Below are 20,303 nucleotides of genomic sequence, written 5' to 3'. Positions count from 1 at the left end.
CTTAGGCAAGTAGGGAACATAGTCTCTCAACTGTGTTATAGAGTGTAGTTCTACATTTCAGTGAAGTGTAAGGTTTTCCAAAGCTGCCGAACGTATTTCTTTCTCTATTTCAATGGTATTCTGCCTTGTATAACACAGTTACCACTCTAGTCTCCTTTAAGTAATGAATATAGGATTCATACAGTGTTTGATGTTATCTTAACTGGAATTAAGGATTTCCCTTATCTTAGCTACCTTTTCTACACTAAGAACTAACTTGGAGATTCTCTTTCAGCTGGTCTAAACAAGTTCTCATCTGTTTACAGTAATTTTCACTGAATTATTCATGTTTTCATATAGTTTCCTATATTCTGCTTTCTGGCCCAAGTATAATCTTTGCCCACTTTATCAAACAACTTCCTACACACTGTTATGAACTGAGGCAGCTCGGGAACATTGTCTCTCAACTGTGTTATAGAGTGTAGTACTACTTTTCAGTGAAGTGTAAGGCTTTCCAAAGCTGCCGAACGTGTTTCTTTCTCTATTTCAATGGTATTCTGCCTTGTATAACACACATTTACCACTCTAGTCTCCTTTAAGTAATGAATATAGGATTCATACAGTGTTTGATGTTATCTTAACTCGAATTAAGGATTTCCCTTATCTTAGCTACCTTTTCTACACTAAGAACTGACTTGGAGATTCTCTTTCAGCTGTTCTAAACAAGTTCTCACCTGTTTACAGTCATTTTCACTGAATTATTCATGTTTTCATGTAGTTTCCTATATTCTGCCTTCTGGCCCAAGTATAAACTTTACCCACTTTATCAAACAACTTCCTACACACTGTTATGAACTGAGGCAGTTAGGGAACATTGTCTCTCAACTGTGTTATAGAGTGTAGTACTACATTTCAGTGACGTGTAAGGCTTTCCAAAGCTGCCGAACGTGTTTTTTTCTCTATTTCCATGGTATTCTGCCTTGTATAACACACATTTACCTCTCTAGTCTCCTTTAAGTAATGAATATAGGATTCATACAGTGTTTGATGTTATCTTAACTCGAATTAAGGATTTCCCTTATCTTAGCTACCTTTTCTACACTAAGAACTGACTTGGAGATTCTCTTTCAGCTGTTCTAAACAAGTTCTCATCTGTTTACAGTCATTTTCACTGAATTATTCATGTTTTCATGTAGTTTCCTATATTCTGCCTTCTGGCCCAAGTATAAGCTTTGCCCACTTTATCAAACAAATTCCTACACACTGCTATGAATTGAGGCAGCTCGGGAACATAGTCTCTCAACTGTGTTATAGAGTGTAGTACTACATTTCAGTGAAGTGTAAGGCTTTCCAAAGCTGCCGAACGTGTTTCTTTCTCTATTTCAGTGGTATTCTGCCTTGTATAACACACATTTACCACTCTAGTCTCCTTTAAGTAAAGAATATAGGATTCATACAGTGTTTCATGTGATCTTAACTGGAATTAAGGATTTTCCGGATTTAGCTACCGTTTCTACACTAAGAACTGACTTGGAGAATCTCTTTCAACTGTACTAAAACAAGTTCTCATCTGTTTACAGTCAGTTTAACTGAATTATTCATGTTTTCATGTAGTTTCCTATATTCTGCCTTCTGGTCCAAGTATAAGCTTTGCCCACTTTATCAAACAACTTCCTACACACTGTTATGAACTGAGGCATCTAGGGAACATTGTATCTCAACTGTGTTATAGAGTGTAGTACTACATTTCAGTGACGTGTAAGGCTTTCCAAAGCTGCCGAACGTGTTTTTTTCTCTATTTCAATGGTATTCTGCCTTGTATAACACACATTTACCTCTCTAGTCTCCTTTAAGTAAAGAATGTAGGATTCATACAGTGTTTCATGTGATCTTAACTGGAATTAAGATTTCCCGGATCTTAGCTACCTTTTCTACACTGAGAACTGATTTGGATAATCTCTTTAAGCTGTTCTAAACAAGTTCTCATCTGTTTACAGTCATTTTCACTGAATTATTCATGTTTTCATGTAGTTTCCTATATTCTGCCTTCTGGCCCAAGTATAAGCTTTGCCCACTTTATCAAACAACTTCCTACACACTGTTATGAACTGAGGCAGCTCTGGAACATTGTCTCTCAACTGTGTTATAGAGTGAGGTACTACATTTCAGTGAAGTATAAGGCTTTCCAAAGCTGCCGAACGTGTTTCTTTCTCTATTTCAATGGTATTCTGCCTTGTATAACACACATTTACCACTCTAGTCTCCTTTAAGTAAAGAATATAGGATTCATACAGTGTTTCATGTGATCTTAACTGGAATTAAGGATTTTCCGGATTTAGCTACCGTTTCTACACTAAGAACTGACTTGGAAAATCTCTTTCAACTGTACTAAAACAAGTTCTCACCTGTTTACAGTCATTTTCACTGAATTATTCATGTTTTCATGTAGTTTCCTATATTCTGCCTTCTGGCCCAAGTATAAACTTTGCCCACTTTATCAAACAACTTCCTACACACTGTTATGAACTTAGGCAAGTAGGGAACATAGTCTCTCAACTGTGTTAGAGAGTGTAGTACTACATTTCAGTGAAGTGTAAGGTTTTCCAAAGCTGCTGAACTTGTTTCTTTCTCTATTTCAATGGTATTCTGCCTTGTATAACACACATTTACCACTCTAGTCTCCTTTAAGTAATGAATATAGAATTCATACAGTGTTTGATGTTATCTTAACTCGAATTAAGGATTTCCCTTATCTTAGCTACCTTTTCTACACTAAGAACTGACTTGGAGATTCTCTTTCAGCTGTTCTAAACAAGTTCTCATCTGTTTACAGTCATTTTCACTGAATTATTCATGTTTTCATGTAGTTTCCTATATTCTGCCTTCTGGCCCAAGTATAAGCTTTGCCCACTTTATCAAACAACTTCCTACACACTGTTCTGAACTGAGGCAGCTCGGGAACATTGTCTCTCCACTGTGTTATAGAGTGTAGTACTACATTTCAGTGAAGTGTAAGGTTTTCCAAAGTTGCCGAACATGTTTCTTTCTCTATTTCAATGGTATTCTGCCTTGTATAACACACATTTACCACTCTAGTCTCCATTAATTAATGAATATAGGATTCATACAGTGTTTGATGTTATCTTAACTGGAATTAAGGATTTCCCTTATCTTAGCTACCTTTTCTACACTAAGAACTAACTTGTAGATTCTCTTTCAGCTGGTCTAAACAAGTTCTCATCTGTTTACAGTCATTTTCACTGAATTATTCATGTTTTCATATAGTTTCCTATATTCTGCTTTCTGGCCCAAGTATAATCTTTGCCCACTTTATCAAACACCTTCCTACACACTGCTATGAATTGAGGCAGCTCGGGAACATTGTCTCTCAACTGTGTTATAGAGTGTAGTACTACATTTCAGTGAAGTGTAAGGCTTTCCAAAGCTGCCGAACGTGTTTCTTTCTCTATTTCAGTGGTATTCTGCCTTGTATAACACACATTTACCACTCTAGTCTCCTTTAAGTAATGAATATAGGATTCATACAGTGTTTGATGTTATCTTAACTCGAATTAAGGATTTCCCTTATCTTAGCTACCTTTTCTACACTAAGAACTGACTTGGAGATTCTCTTTCAGCTGTTCTAAACAAGTTCTCACCTGTTTACAGTCATTTTCACTGAATTATTCATGTTTTCATGTAGTTTCCTATATTCTGCCTTCTGGCCCAAGTATAAACTTTGCCCACTTTATCAAACAACTTCCTACACACTGTTATGAACTTAGGCAAGTAGGGAACATAGTCTCTCAACTGTGTTATAGAGTGTAGTACTACATTTCAGTGAAGTGTAAGGTTTTCCAAAGCTGCTGAACTTGTTTCTTTCTCTATTTCAATGGTATTCTGCCTTGTATAACACACATTTACTACTCTAGTCTCCTTTAAGTAATGAATATAGAATTCATACAGTGTTTGATGTTATCTTAACTCAAATTAAGGATTTCCCTTATCTTAGCTACCTTTTCTACACTAAGAACTGACTTGGAAATTCTCTTTCAGCTGTTTTAAACAAGTTCTCATCTGTTTACAGTCATTTTCACTGAATTATACATGTTTTCATGTAGTTTCCTATATTCTGCCTTCTGGCCCAAGTATAAGCTTTGCCCACTTTATCAAACAACTTCCTACGCACTGTTATGAACTGAGGCAAGTAGGGAACATAGTCTCTCAACTGTGTTATAGAGTGTAGTACTACATTTCACTGACGTGTAAGGCTTTCCAAAGCTGCCGAATGTGTTTTTTTCTCTATTTCAATGGTATTCTGCCTTGTATAACACACATTTACCTCTCTATTCTCCTTTAAGTAATGAATATAGGATTCATACAGTGTTTGATGTTATCTTAACTCGAATTAAGGATTTCCCTTATCTTAGCTACCTTTTCTACACTAAGAACTGACTTGGAGATTCTCTTTCAGCTGGTCTAAACAAGTTCTCATCTGTTTACAGTAATTTTCACTGAATTATTCATGTTTTCATATAGTTTCCTATATTCTGCTTTCTGGCCCAAGTATAATCTTTGCCCACTTTATCAAACAACTTCCTACACACTGTTATGAACTGAGGCAGCTCGGGAACATTGTCTCTCAACTGTGTTATAGAGTGTAGTACTACTTTTCAGTGAAGTGTAAGGCTTTCCAAAGCTGCCGAACGTGTTTCTTTCTCTATTTCAATGGTATTCTGCCTTGTATAACACACATTTACCACTCTAGTCTCCTTTAAGTAATGAATATAGGATTCATACAGTGTTTGATGTTATCTTAACTCGAATTAAGGATTTCCCTTATCTTAGCTACCTTTTCTACACTAAGAACTGACTTGGAGATTCTCTTTCAGCTGTTCTAAACAAGTTCTCACCTGTTTACAGTCATTTTCACTGAATTATTCATGTTTTCATGTAGTTTCCTATATTCTGCCTTCTGGCCCAAGTATAAACTTTACCCACTTTATCAAACAACTTCCTACACACTGTTATGAACTTAGGCAAGTAGGGAACATAGTCTCTCAACTGTGTTATAGAGTGTAGTACTACATTTCAGTGAAGTGTAAGGTTTTCCAAAGCTGCCGAACGTATTTCTTTCTCTATTTCAATGGTATTCTGCCTTGTATAACACAGTTACCACTCTAGTCTCCTTTAAGTAAAGAATATAGGATTCATACAGTGTTTCATGTGATCTTAACTGGAATTAAGGATTTTCCGGATTTAGCTACCGTTTCTACACTAAAAACTGACTTGGAGAATCTCTTTCAACTGTACTAAAACAAGTTCTCATCTGTTTACAGTCATTTTCACTGAATTATTCATGTTTTCATGTAGTTTCCTATATTCTGCCTTCTGGTCCAAGTATAAGCTTTGCCCACTTTATCAAACAACTTCCTACACAGTGTTCTGAACTGAGGCAGCTCGGGAACATTGTCTCTCAACTGTGTTATAGAGTGTAGTACTACATTTCAGTGAAGTGTAAGGCTTTCCAAAGTTGCCGAACGTGTTTCTTTCTCTATTTCAATGGTATTCTGCCTTGTATAAGACACATTTACCACTCTAGTCTCCTTTAAGTAATGAATATAGGATTCATACAGTGTTTGATGTTATCTTAACTGGAATTAAGGATTTCCCTTATCTTAGCTACCTTTTCTACACTAAGAACTAACTTGGAGATTCTCTTTCAGCTGGTCTAAACAAGTTCTCATCTGTTTACAGTAATTTTCACTGAATTATTCATGTTTTCATATAGTTTCCTATATTCTGCTTTCTGGCCCAAGTATAATCTTTGCCCACTTTATCAAACAACTTCCTACACACTGTTATGAACTGAGGCAGCTCGGGAACATTGTCTCTCAACTGTGTTATAGAGTGTAGTACTACTTTTCAGTGAAGTGTAAGGCTTTCCAAAGCTGCCGAACGTGTTTCTTTCTCTATTTCAATGGTATTCTGCCTTGTATAACACACATTTACCACTCTAGTCTCCTTTAAGTAATGAATATAGGATTCATACAGTGTTTGATGTTATCTTAACTCGAATTAAGGATTTCCCTTATCTTAGCTACCTTTTCTACACTAAGAACTGACTTGGAGATTCTCTTTCAGCTGTTCTAAACAAGTTCTCACCTGTTTACAGTCATTTTCACTGAATTATTCATGTTTTCATGTAGTTTCCTATATTCTGCCTTCTGGCCCAAGTATAAACTTTGCCCACTTTATCAAACAACTTCCTACACACTGTTATGAACTTAGGCAAGTAGGGAACATAGTCTCTCAACTGTGTTATAGAGTGTAGTACTACATTTCAGTGAAGTGTAAGGCTTTCCAAAGCTGCCGAACGTGTTTCTTTCTCTATTTCAATGGTATTCTGCCTTGTATAACACACATTTACCACTCTAGTCTCCTTTAAGTAATGAATATAGGATTCATACAGTGTTTGATGTTATCTTAACTGGAATTAAGGATTTCCCTTATCTTAGCTACCTTTTCTACACTAAGAACTAACTTGGAGATTCTCTTTCAGCTGGTCTAAACAAGTTCTCATCTGTTTACAGTAATTTTCACTGAATTATTCATGTTTTCATATAGTTTCCTATATTCTGCTTTCTGGCCCAAGTATAATCTTTGCCCACTTTATCAAACAACTTCCTACACACTGTTATGAACTGAGGCAGCTCGGGAACATTGTCTCTCAACTGTGTTATAGAGTGTAGTACTACTTTTCAGTGAAGTGTAAGGCTTTCCAAAGCTGCCGAACGTGTTTCTTTCTCTATTTCAATGGTATTCTGCCTTGTATAACACACATTTACCACTCTAGTCTCCTTTAAGTAATGAATATAGGATTCATACAGTGTTTGATGTTATCTTAACTCGAATTAAGGATTTCCCTTATCTTAGCTACCTTTTCTACACTAAGAACTGACTTGGAGATTCTCTTTCAGCTGTTCTAAACAAGTTCTCACCTGTTTACAGTCATTTTCACTGAATTATTCATGTTTTCATGTAGTTTCCTATATTCTGCCTTCTGGCCCAAGTATAAACTTTGCCCACTTTATCAAACAACTTCCTACACACTGTTATGAACTTAGGCAAGTAGGGAACATAGTCTCTCAACTGTGTTATAGAGTGTAGTACTACATTTCAGTGAAGTGTAAGGTTTTCCAAAGCTGCTGAACTTGTTTCTTTCTCTATTTCAATGGTATTCTGCCTTGTATAACACACATTTACCACTCTAGTCTCCTTTAAGTAATGAATATAGAATTCATACAGTGTTTGATGTTATCTTAACTCGAATTAAGGATTTCCCTTATCTTAGCTACCTTTTCTACACTAAGAACTGACTTGGAAATTCTCTTTCAGCTGTTTTAAACAAGTTCTCATCTGTTTACAGTCATTTTCACTGAATTATACATGTTTTCATGTAGTTTCCTATATTCTGCCTTCTGGCCCAAGTATAATCTTTGCCCACTTTATCAAACAACTTCCTACACACTGTTATGTACTTAGGCAAGTAGGGAACATAGTCTCTCAACTGTGTTATAGAGTGTAGTACTACATTTCAGTGACATGTAAGGCTTTCCAAAGCTGCCGAACGTGTTTTTTTCTCTATTTCAATGGTATTCTGCCTTGTATAACACACATTTACCTCTCTAGTCTCCTTTAAGTAATGAATATAGGATTCACACAGTGTTTGATGTTATCTTAACTCGAATTAAGGATTTCCCTTATCTTAGCTACCTTTTCTACACTAAGAACTGACTTGGAGATTCTCTTTCAGCTGTTCTAAACAAGTTCTCACCTGTTTACAGTCATTTTCACTGAATTATTCATGTTTTCATGTAGTTTCCTATATTCTGCCTTCTGGCCCAAGTATAAACTTTGCCCACTTTATCAAACAACTTCCTACACACTGTTATGAACTTAGGCAAGTAGGGAACATAGTCTCTCAACTGTGTTATAGAGTGTAGTACTACATTTCAGTGAAGTGTAAGGTTTTCCAAAGCTGCCGAACGTATTTCTTTCTCTATTTCAATGGTATTCTGCCTTGTATAACACACATTTACCACTCTAGTCTCCTTTAAGTAAAGAATATAGGATTCATACAGTGTTTCATGTGATCTTAACTGGAATTAAGGATTTTCCGGATTTAGCTACCGTTTCTACACTAAAAACTGACTTGGAGAATCTCTTTCAACTGTACTAAAACAAGTTCTCATCTGTTTACAGTCATTTTCACTGAATTATTCATGTTTTCATGTAGTTTCCTATATTCTGCCTTCTGGTCCAAGTATAAGCTTTGCCCACTTTATCAAACAACTTCCTACACACTGTTCTGAACTGAGGCAGCTCGGGAACATTGTCTCTCAACTGTGTTATAGAGTGTAGTACTACATTTCAGTGAAGTGTAAGGCTTTCCAAAGTTGCCGAACGTGTTTCTTTCTCTATTTCAATGGTATTCTGCCTTGTATAAGACACATTTACCACTCTAGTCTCCTTTAAGTAATGAATATAGGATTCATACAGTGTTTGATGTTATCTTAACTGGAATTAAGGATTTCCCTTATCTTAGCTACCTTTTCTACACTAAGAACTAACTTGGAGATTCTCTTTCAGCTGGTCTAAACAAGTTCTCATCTGTTTACAGTAATTTTCACTGAATTATTCATGTTTTCATATAGTTTCCTATATTCTGCTTTCTGGCCCAAGTATAATCTTTGCCCACTTTATCAAACAACTTCCTACACACTGTTATGAACTGAGGCAGCTCGGGAACATTGTCTCTCAACTGTGTTATAGAGTGTAGTACTACTTTTCAGTGAAGTGTAAGGCTTTCCAAAGCTGCCGAACGTGTTTCTTTCTCTATTTCAATGGTATTCTGCCTTGTATAACACACATTTACCACTCTAGTCTCCTTTAAGTAATGAATATAGGATTCATACAGTGTTTGATGTTATCTTAACTCGAATTAAGGATTTCCCTTATCTTAGCTACCGTTTCTACAATAAGAACTGACTTGGAGATTCTCTTTCAGCTGTTCTAAACAAGTTCTCACCTGTTTACAGTCATTTTCACTGAATTATTCATGTTTTCATGTAGTTTCCTATATTCTGCCTTCTGGCCCAAGTATAAACTTTGCCCACTTTATCAAACAACTTCCTACACACTGTTATGAACTTAGGCAAGTAGGGAACATAGTCTCTCAACTGTGTTATAGAGTGTAGTACTACATTTCAGTGAAGTGTAAGGTTTTCCAAAGCTGCTGAACTTGTTTCTTTCTCTATTTCAATGGTATTCTGCCTTGTATAACACACATTTACCACTCTAGTCTCCTTTAAGTAATGAATATAGAATTCATACAGTGTTTGATGTTATCTTAACTCGAATTAAGGATTTCCCTTATCTTAGCTACCTTTTCTACACTAAGAACTGACTTGGAAATTCTCTTTCAGCTGTTTTAAACAAGTTCTCATCTGTTTACAGTCATTTTCACTGAATTATACATGTTTTCATGTAGTTTCCTATATTCTGCCTTCTGGCCCAAGTATAATCTTTGCCCACTTTATCAAACAACTTCCTACACACTGTTATGTACTTAGGCAAGTAGGGAACATAGTCTCTCAACTGTGTTATAGAGTGTAGTACTACATTTCAGTGACATGTAAGGCTTTCCAAAGCTGCCGAACGTGTTTTTTTCTCTATTTCAATGGTATTCTGCCTTGTATAACACACATTTACCTCTCTAGTCTCCTTTAAGTAATGAATATAGGATTCACACAGTGTTTGATGTTATCTTAACTCGAATTAAGGATTTCCCTTATCTTAGCTACCTTTTGTACACTAAGAACTGACTTGGAGAATCTCTTTCAGCTGTTCTAAACAAGTTCTCATCTGTTTACAGTCATTTTCACTGAATTATTCATGTTTTCATGTAGTTTCCTATATTCTGCCTTCTGGCCCAAGTATAAGCTTTGCCCACTTTATCAAACAACTTCCTACACACTGCTATGAATTGAGGCAGCTCGGGAACATTGTCTCTCAACTGTGTTATAGAGTGTAGTACTACATTTCAGTGAAGTGTAAGGCTTTCCAAAGCTGCCGAACGTGTTTTTTTCTCTATTTCAATGGTATTCTGCCTTGTATAACACACATTTACCTCTCTAGTCTCCTTTAAGTAATGAATATAGGATTCACACAGTGTTTGATGTTATCTTAACTCGAATTAAGGATTTCCCTTATCTTAGCTACCTTTTCTACACTAAGAACTGACTTGGAGATTCTCTTTCAGCTGTTCTAAACAAGTTCTCATCTGTTTACAGTCATTTTCACTGAATTATTCATGTTTTCATGTAGTTTCCTATATTCTGCCTTCTGGCCCAAGTATAAGCTTTGCCCACTTTATCAAACAACTTCCTACACACTGCTATGAATTGAGGCAGCTCGGGAACATTGTCTCTCAACTGTGTTATAGAGTGTAGTACTACATTTCAGTGAAGTGTAAGGCTTTCCAAAGCTGCCGAACGTGTTTCTTTCTCTATTTCAGTGGTATTCTGCCTTGTATAACACACATTTACCACTCTAGTCTCCTTTAAGTAAAGAATATAGGATTCATACAGTGTTTCATGTGATCTTAACTGGAATTAAGGATTTTCCGGATTTAGCTACCGTTTCTACACTAAGAACTGACTTGGAGAATCTCTTTCAACTGTACTAAAACAAGTTCTCATCTGTTTACAGTCATTTTCACTGAATTATTCATGTTTTCATGTAGTTTCCTATATTCTGCCTTCTGGTCCAAGTATAAGCTTTGCCCACTTTATCAAACAACTTCCTACACACTGTTCTGAACTGAGGCAGCTCGGGAACATTGTCTCTCAACTGTGTTATAGAGTGTAGTACTACATTTCAGTGAAGTGTAAGGCTTTCCAAAGTTGCCGAACGTGTTTCTTTCTCTATTTCAATGGTATTCTGCCTTGTATAACACACATTTACCACTCTAGTCTCCATTAATTAATGAATATAGGATTCATACAGTGTTTGATGTTATCTTAACTGGAATTAAGGATTTCCCTTATCTTAGCTACCTTTTCTACACTAAGAACTAACTTGGAGATTCTCTTTCAGCTGGTCTAAACAAGTTCTCATCTGTTTACAGTAATTTTCACTGAATTATTCATGTTTTCATATAGTTTCCTATATTCTGCTTTCTGGCCCAAGTATAATCTTTGCCCACTTTATCAAACAACTTCCTACACACTGTTATGAACTGAGGCAGCTCAGGAACATTGTCTCTCAACTGTGTTATAGAGTGTAGTACTACTTTTCAGTGAAGTGTAAGGCTTTCCAAAGCCGCCGAACGTGTTTCTTTCTCTATTTCAATGGTATTCTGCCTTGTATAACACACATTTACCACTCTAGTCTCCTTTAAGTAATGAATATAGGATTCATACAGTGTTTGATGTTATCTTAACTCAAATTAAGGATTTCCCTTATCTTAGCTACCTTTTCTACACTAAGAACTGACTTGGAGATTCTCTTTCAGCTGTTCTAAACAAGTTCTCACCTGTTTACAGTCATTTTCACTGAATTATTCATGTTTTCATGTAGTTTCCTATATTCTGCCTTCTTGCCCAAGTATAAACTTTGCCCACTTTATCAAACAACTTCCTACACACTGTTATGAACTTAGGCAAGTAGGGAACATAGTCTCTCAACTGTGTTATAGAGTGTAGTACTACATTTCAGTGAAGTGTAAGGTTTTCACAAGCTGCTGAACTTGTTTCTTTCTCTATTTCAATGGTATTCTGCCTTGTATAACACACATTTACCACTCTAGTCTCCTTTAAGTAATGAATATAGAATTCATACAGTGTTTGATGTTATCTTAACTCGAATTAAGGATTTCCCTTATCTTAGCTACCTTTTCTACACTAAGAACTGACTTGGAAATTCTCGTTCAGCTGTTTTAAACAAGTTCTCATCTGTTTACAGTCATTTTCACTGAATTATACATGTTTTCATGTAGTTTCCTATATTCTGCCTTCTGGCCCAAGTATAATCTTTGCCCACTTTATCAAACAACTTCCTACACACTGTTATGTACTTAGGCAAGTAGCGAACATAGTCTCTCAACTGTGTTATAGAGTGTAGTACTACATTTCAGTGACATGTAAGGCTTTCCAAAGCTGCCGAACGTGTTTTTTTCTCTATTTCAATGGTATTCTGCCTTGTATAACACACATTTACCTCTCTAGTCTCCTTTAAGTAATGAATATAGGATTCATACAGTGTTTGATGTTATCTTAACTGGAATTAAGGATTTCCCTTATCTTAGCTACCTTTTCTACACTAAGAACTAACTTGGAGATGCTCTTTCAGCTGGTCTAAACAAGTTCTCATCTGTTTACAGTAATTTTCACTGAATTATTCATGTTTTCATATAGTTTCCTATATTCTGCTTTCTGGCCCAAGTATAATCTTTGCCCACTTTATCAAACAACTTCCTACACACTGTTATGAACTGAGGCAGCTCGGGAACATTGTCTCTCAACTGTGTTATAGAGTGTAGTACTACTTTTCAGTGAAGTGTAAGGCTTTCCAAAGCCGCCGAACGTGTTTCTTTCTCTATTTCAATGGTATTCTGCCTTGTATAACACACATTTACCACTCTAGTCTCCTTTAAGTAATGAATATAGGATTCATACAGTGTTTGATGTTATCTTAACTCGAATTAAGGATTTCCCTTATCTTAGCTACCTTTTCTACACTAAGAACTGACTTGGAGATTCTCTTTCAGCTGTTCTAAACAAGTTCTCACCTGTTTACAGTCATTTTCACTGAATTATTCATGTTTTCATGTAGTTTCCTATATTCTGCCTTCTTGCCCAAGTATAAACTTTGCCCACTTTATCAAACAACTTCCTACACACTGTTATGAACTTAGGCAAGTAGGGAACATAGTCTCTCAACTGTGTTATAGAGTGTAGTACTACATTTCAGTGAAGTGTAAGGTTTTCACAAGCTGCTGAACTTGTTTCTTTCTCTATTTCAATGGTATTCTGCCTTGTATAACACACATTTACCACTCTAGTCTCCTTTAAGTAATGAATATAGAATTCATACAGTGTTTGATGTTATCTTAACTCGAATTAAGGATTTCCCTTATCTTAGCTACCTTTTCTACACTAAGAACTGACTTGGAAATTCTCTTTCAGCTGTTTTAAACAAGTTCTCATCTGTTTACAGTCATTTTCACTGAATTATACATGTTTTCATGTAGTTTCCTATATTCTGCCTTCTGGCCCAAGTATAATCTTTGCCCACTTTATCAAACAACTTCCTACACACTGTTATGTACTTAGGCAAGTAGGGAACATAGTCTCTCAACTGTGTTATAGAGTGTAGTACTACATTTCAGTGACATGTAAGGCTTTCCAAAGCTGCCGAACGTGTTTTTTTCTCTATTTCAATGGTATTCTGCCTTGTATAACACACATTTACCTCTCTAGTCTCCTTTAAGTAATGAATATAGGATTCACACAGTGTTTGATGTTATCTTAACTCGAATTAAGGATTTCCCTTATCTTAGCTACCTTTTCTACACTAAGAACTGACTTGGAGATTCTCTTTCAGCTGTTCTAAACAAGTTCTCATCTGTTTACAGTCATTTTCACTGAATTATTCATGTTTTCATGTAGTTTCCTATATTCTGCCTTCTGGCCCAAGTATAAGCTTTGCCCACTTTATCAAACAACTTCCTACACACTGCTATGAATTGAGGCAGCTCGGGAACATTGTCTCTCAACTGTGTTATAGAGTGTAGTACTACATTTCAGTGAAGTGTAAGGCTTTCCAAAGCTGCCGAACGTGTTTTTTTCTCTATTTCAATGGTATTCTGCCTTGTATAACACACATTTACCTCTCTAGTCTCCTTTAAGTAATGAATATAGGATTCACACAGTGTTTGATGTTATCTTAACTCGAATTAAGGATTTCCCTTATCTTAGCTACCTTTTCTACACTAAGAACTGACTTGGAGATTCTCTTTCAGCTGTTCTAAACAAGTTCTCATCTGTTTACAGTCATTTTCACTGAATTATTCATGTTTTCATGTAGTTTCCTATATTCTGCCTTCTGGCCCAAGTATAAGCTTTGCCCACTTTATCAAAGAACTTCCTACACACTGCTATGAATTGAGGCAGCTCGGGAACATTGTCTCTCAACTGTGTTATAGAGTGTAGTACTACATTTCAGTGAAGTGTAAGGCTTTCCAAAGCTGCCGAACGTGTTTCTTTCTCTATTTCAGTGGTATTCTGCCTTGTATAACACACATTTACCACTCTAGTCTCCTTTAAGTAAAGAATATAGGATTCATACAGTGTTTCATGTGATCTTAACTGGAATTAAGGATTTTCCGGATTTAGCTACCGTTTCTACACTAAGAACTGACTTGGAGAATCTCTTTCAACTGTACTAAAACAAGTTCTCATCTGTTTACAGTCATTTTCACTGAATTATTCATGTTTTCATGTAGTTTCCTATATTCTGCCTTCTGGTCCAAGTATAAGCTTTGCCCACTTTATCAAACAACTTCCTACACACTGTTCTGAACTGAGGCAGCTCGGGAACATTGTCTCTCAACTGTGTTATAGAGTGTAGTACTACATTTCAGTGAAGTGTAAGGCTTTCCAAAGTTGCCGAACGTGTTTCTTTCTCTATTTCAATGGTATTCTGCCTTGTATAACACACATTTACCTCTCTAGTCTCCTTTAAGTAATGAATATAGGATTCACACAGTGTTTGATGTTATCTTAACTCGAATTAAGGATTTCCCTTATCTTAGCTACCTTTTGTACACTAAGAACTGACTTGGAGATTCTCTTTCAGCTGTTCTAAAGAAGTTCTCATCTGTTTACAGTCATTTTCACTGAATTATTCATGTTTTCATGTAGTTTCCTATATTCTGCCTTCTGGCCCAAGTATAAGCTTTGCCCACTTTATCAAACAACTTCCTACACACTGCTATGAATTGAGGCAGCTCGGGAACATTGTCTCTCAACTGTGTTATAGAGTGTAGTACTACATTTCAGTGAAGTGTAAGGCTTTCCAAAGCTGCCGAACGTGATTTTTTCTCTATTTCAATGGTATTCTGCCTTGTATAACACACATTTACCTCTCTAGTCTCCTTTAAGTAATGAATATAGGATTCACACAGTGTTTGATGTTATCTTAACTCGAATTAAGGATTTCCCTTATCTTAGCTACCTTTTCTACACTAAGAACTGACTTGGAGATTCTCTTTCAGCTGTTCTAAACAAGTTCTCATCTGTTTACAGTCATTTTCACTGAATTATTCATGTTTTCATGTAGTTTCCTATATTCTGCCTTCTGGCCCAAGTATAAGCTTTGCCCACTTTATCAAACAACTTCCTACACACTGCTATGAATTGAGGCAGCTCGGGAACATTGTCTCTCAACTGTGTTATAGAGTGTAGTACTACATTTCAGTGAAGTGTAAGGCTTTCCAAAGCTGCCGAACGTGTTTCTTTCTCTATTTCAGTGGTATTCTGCCTTGTATAACACACATTTACCACTCTAGTCTCCTTTAAGTAAAGAATATAGGATTCATACAGTGTTTCATGTGATCTTAACTGGAATTAAGGATTTTCCGGATTTAGCTACCGTTTCTACACTAAGAACTGACTTGGAGAATCTCTTTCAACTGTACTAAAACAAGTTCTCATCTGTTTACAGTCATTTTCACTGAATTATTCATGTTTTCATGTAGTTTCCTATATTCTGCCTTCTGGTCCAAGTATAAGCTTTGCCCACTTTATCAAACAACTTCCTACACACTGTTCTGAACTGAGGCAGCTCGGGAACATTGTCTCTCAACTGTGTTATAGAGTGTAGTACTACATTTCAGTGAAGTGTAAGGCTTTCCAAAGTTGCCGAACGTGTTTCTTTCTCTATTTCAATGGTATTCTGCCTTGTATAACACACATTTACCACTCTAGTCTCCATTAATTAATGAATATAGGATTCATACAGTGTTTGATGTTATCTTAACTGGAATTAAGGATTTCCCTTATCTTAGCTACCTTTTCTACACTAAGAACTAACTTGGAGATTCTCTTTCAGCTGGTCTAAACAAGTTCTAATCTGTTTACAGTAATTTTCACTGAATTATTCATGTTTTCATATAGTTTCCTATATTCTGCTTTCTGGCCCAAGTATAATCTTTGCCCACTTTATCAAACAACTTCCTACACACTGTTATGAACTGAGGCAGCTCGGGAACATTGTCTCTCAACTGTGTTATAGAGTGTAGTACTACTTTTCAGTGAAGTGTAAGGCTTTCCAAAGCCGCCGAACGTGTTTCTTTCTCTATTTCAATGGTATTCTGCCTTGTATAACACACATTTACCACTCTAGTCTCCTTTAAGTAATGAATATAGGATTCATACAGTGTTTGATGTTATCTTAACTCGAATTAAGGATTTCCCTTATCTTAGCTACCTTTTCTACACTAAGAACTGACTTGGAGATTCTCTTTCAGCTGTTCTAAACAAGTTCTCACCTGTTTACAGTCATTTTCACTGAATTATTCATGTTTTCATGTAGTTTCCTATATTCTGCCTTCTTGCCCAAGTATAAACTTTGCCCACTTTATCAAACAACTTCCTACACACTGTTATGAACTTAGGCAAGTAGGGAACATAGTCTCTCAACTGTGTTATAGAGTGTAGTACTACATTTCAGTGAAGTGTAAGGTTTTCACAAGCTGCTGAACTTGTTTCTTTCTCTATTTCAATGGTATTCTGCCTTGTATAACACACATTTACCACTCTAGTCTCCTTTAAGTAATGAATATAGAATTCATACAGTGTTTGATGTTATCTTAACTCGAATTAAGGATTTCCCTTATCTTAGCTACCTTTTCTACACTAAGAACTGACTTGGAAATTCTCTTTCAGCTGTTTTAAACAAGTTCTCATCTGTTTACAGTCATTTTCACTGAATTATACATGTTTTCATGTAGTTTCCTATATTCTGCCTTCTGGCCCAAGTATAATCTTTGCCCACTTTATCAAACAACTTCCTACACACTGTTATGTACTTAGGCAAGTAGGGAACATAGTCTCTCAACTGTGTTATAGAGTGTAGTACTACATTTCAGTGACATGTAAGGCTTTCCAAAGCTGCCGAACGTGTTTCTTTCTCTATTTCAATGGTATTCTGCCTTGTATAACACACATTTACCTCTCTAGTCTCCTTTAAGTAATGAATATAGGATTCATACAGTGTTTGATGTTATCTTAACTGGAATTAAGGATTTCCCTTATCTTAGCTACCTTTTCTACACTAAGAACTAACTTGGAGATTCTCTTTCAGCTGGTCTAAACAAGTTCTCATCTGTTTACAGTAATTTTCACTGAATTATTCATGTTTTCATATAGTTTCCTATATTCTGCTTTCTGGCCCAAGTATAATCTTTGCCCACTTTATCAAACAACTTCCTACACACTGTTATGAACTGAGGCAGCTCGGGAAAATTGTCTCTCAACTGTGTTATAGAGTGTAGTACTACATTTCAGTGAAGTGTAAGGTTTTCACAAGCTGCTGAACTTGTTTCTTTCTCTATTTCAATGGTATTCTGCCTTGTATAACACACATTTACCACTCTAGTCTCCTTTAAGTAATGAATATAGAATTCATACAGTGTTTGATGTTATCTTAACTCGAATTAAGGATTTCCCTTATCTTAGCTACCTTTTCTACACTAAGAACTGACTTGGAAATTCTCTTTCAGCTGTTTTAAACAAGTTCTCATCTGTTTACAGTCATTTTCACTGAATTATACATGTTTTCATGTAGTTTCCTATATTCTGCCTTCTGGCCCAAGTATAATCTTTGCCCACTTTATAAAACAACTTCCTACACACTGTTATGTACTTAGGCAAGTAGGGAACATAGTCTCTCAACTGTGTTATAGAGTGTAGTACTACATTTCAGTGACATGTAAGGCTTTCCAAAGCTGCCGAACGTGTTTTTTTCTCTATTTCAATGGTATTCTGCCTTGTATAACACACATTTACCTCTCTAGTCTCCTTTAAGTAATGAATATAGGATTCATACAGTGTTTGATGTTATCTTAACTGGAATTAAGGATTTCCCTTATCTTAGCTACCTTTTCTACACTAAGAACTAACTTGGAGATTCTCTTTCAGCTGGTCTAAATAAGTTCTCATCTGTTTACAGTAATTTTCACTGAATTATTCATGTTTTCATATAGTTTCCTATATTCTGCTTTCTGGCCCAAGTATAATCTTTGCCCACTTTATCAAACAACTTCCTACACACTGTTATGAACTGAGGCAGCTCGGGAACATTGTCTCTCAACTGTGTTATAGAGTGTAGTACTACTTTTCAGTGAAGTGTAAGGCTTTCCAAAGCCGCCGAACGTGTTTCTTTCTCTATTTCAATGGTATTCTGCCTTGTATAACACACATTTACCACTCTAGTCTCCTTTAAGTAATGAATATAGGATTCATACAGTGTTTGATGTTATCTTAACTCGAATTAAGGATTTCCCTTATCTTAGCTACCTTTTCTACACTAAGAACTGACTTGGAGATTCTCTTTCAGCTGTTCTAAACAAGTTCTCACCTGTTTACAGTCATTTTCACTGAATTATTCATGTTTTCATGTAGTTTCCTATATTCTGCCTTCTTGCCCAAGTATAAACTTTGCCCACTTTATCAAACAACTTCCTACACACTGTTATGAACTTAGGCAAGTAGGGAACATAGTCTCTCAACTGTGTTATAGAGTGTAGTACTACATTTCAGTGAAGTGTAAGGTTTTCACAAGCTGCTGAACTTGTTTCTTTCTCTATTTCAATGGTATTCTGCCTTGTATAACACACATTTACCACTCTAGTCTCCTTTAAGTAATGAATATAGAATTCATACAGTGTTTGATGTTATCTTAACTCGAATTAAGGATTTCCCTTATCTTAGCTACCTTTTCTACACTAAGAACTGACTTGGAAATTCTCTTTCAGCTGTTTTAAACAAGTTCTCATCTGTTTACAGTCATTTTCACTGAATTATACATGTTTTCATGTAGTTTCCTATATTCTGCCTTCTGGCCCAAGTATAATCTTTGCCCACTTTATCAAACAACTTCCTACACACTGTTATGTACTTAGGCAAGTAGGGAACATAGTCTCTCAACTGTGTTATAGAGTGTAGTACTACATTTCAGTGACATGTAAGGCTTTCCAAAGCTGCCGAACGTGTTTTTTTCTCTATTTCAATGGTATTCTGCCTTGTATAACACACATTTACCTCTCTAGTCTCCTTTAAGTAATGAATATAGGATTCACACAGTGTTTGATGTTATCTTAACTCGAATTAAGGATTTCCCTTATCTTAGCTACCTTTTCTACACTAAGAACTGACTTGGAGATTCTCTTTCAGCTGTTCTAAACAAGTTCTCATCTGTTTACAGTCATTTTCACTGAATTATTCATGTTTTCATGTAGTTTCCTATATTCTGCCTTCTGGCCCAAGTATAAGCTTTGCCCACTTTATCAAACAACTTCCTACACACTGCTATGAATTGAGGCAGCTCGGGAACATTGTCTCTCAACTGTGTTATAGAGTGTAGTACTACATTTCAGTGAAGTGTAAGGCTTTCCAAAGCTGCCGAACGTGTTTCTTTCTCTATTTCAGTGGTATTCTGCCTTGTATAACACACATTTACCACTCTAGTCTCCTTTAATTAAAGAATATAGGATTCATACAGTGTTTCATGTGATCTTAACTGGAATTAAGGATTTTCCGGATTTAGCTACCGTTTCTACACTAAGAACTGACTTGGAGAATCTCTTTCAACTGTACTAAAACAAGTTCTCATCTGTTTACAGTCATTTTCACTGAATTATTCATGTTTTCATGTAGTTTCCTATATTCTGCCTTCTGGTCCAAGTATAAGCTTTGCCCACATTATCAAACAACTTCCTACACACTGTTCTGAACTGAGGCAGCTCGGGAACATTGTCTGTCAACTGTGTTATAGAGTGTAGTACTACATTTCAGTGAAGTGTAAGGCTTTCCAAAGTTGCCGAACGTGTTTCTTTCTCTATTTCAATGGTATTCTGCCTTGTATAACACACATTTACCACTCTAGTCTCCATTAATTAATGAATATAGGATACATACAGTGTTTGATGTTATCTTAACTGGAATTAAGGATTTCCCTTATCTTAGCTACCTTTTCTA

Source organism: Pipistrellus hanaki (assembly GCF_964339955.1).
Source record: "Pipistrellus hanaki genome assembly, chromosome: 13".
NCBI classification, from domain to species: Eukaryota; Metazoa; Chordata; class Mammalia; order Chiroptera; family Vespertilionidae; genus Pipistrellus; species Pipistrellus hanaki.
This window is presented reverse-complemented; position numbering follows the sequence as displayed.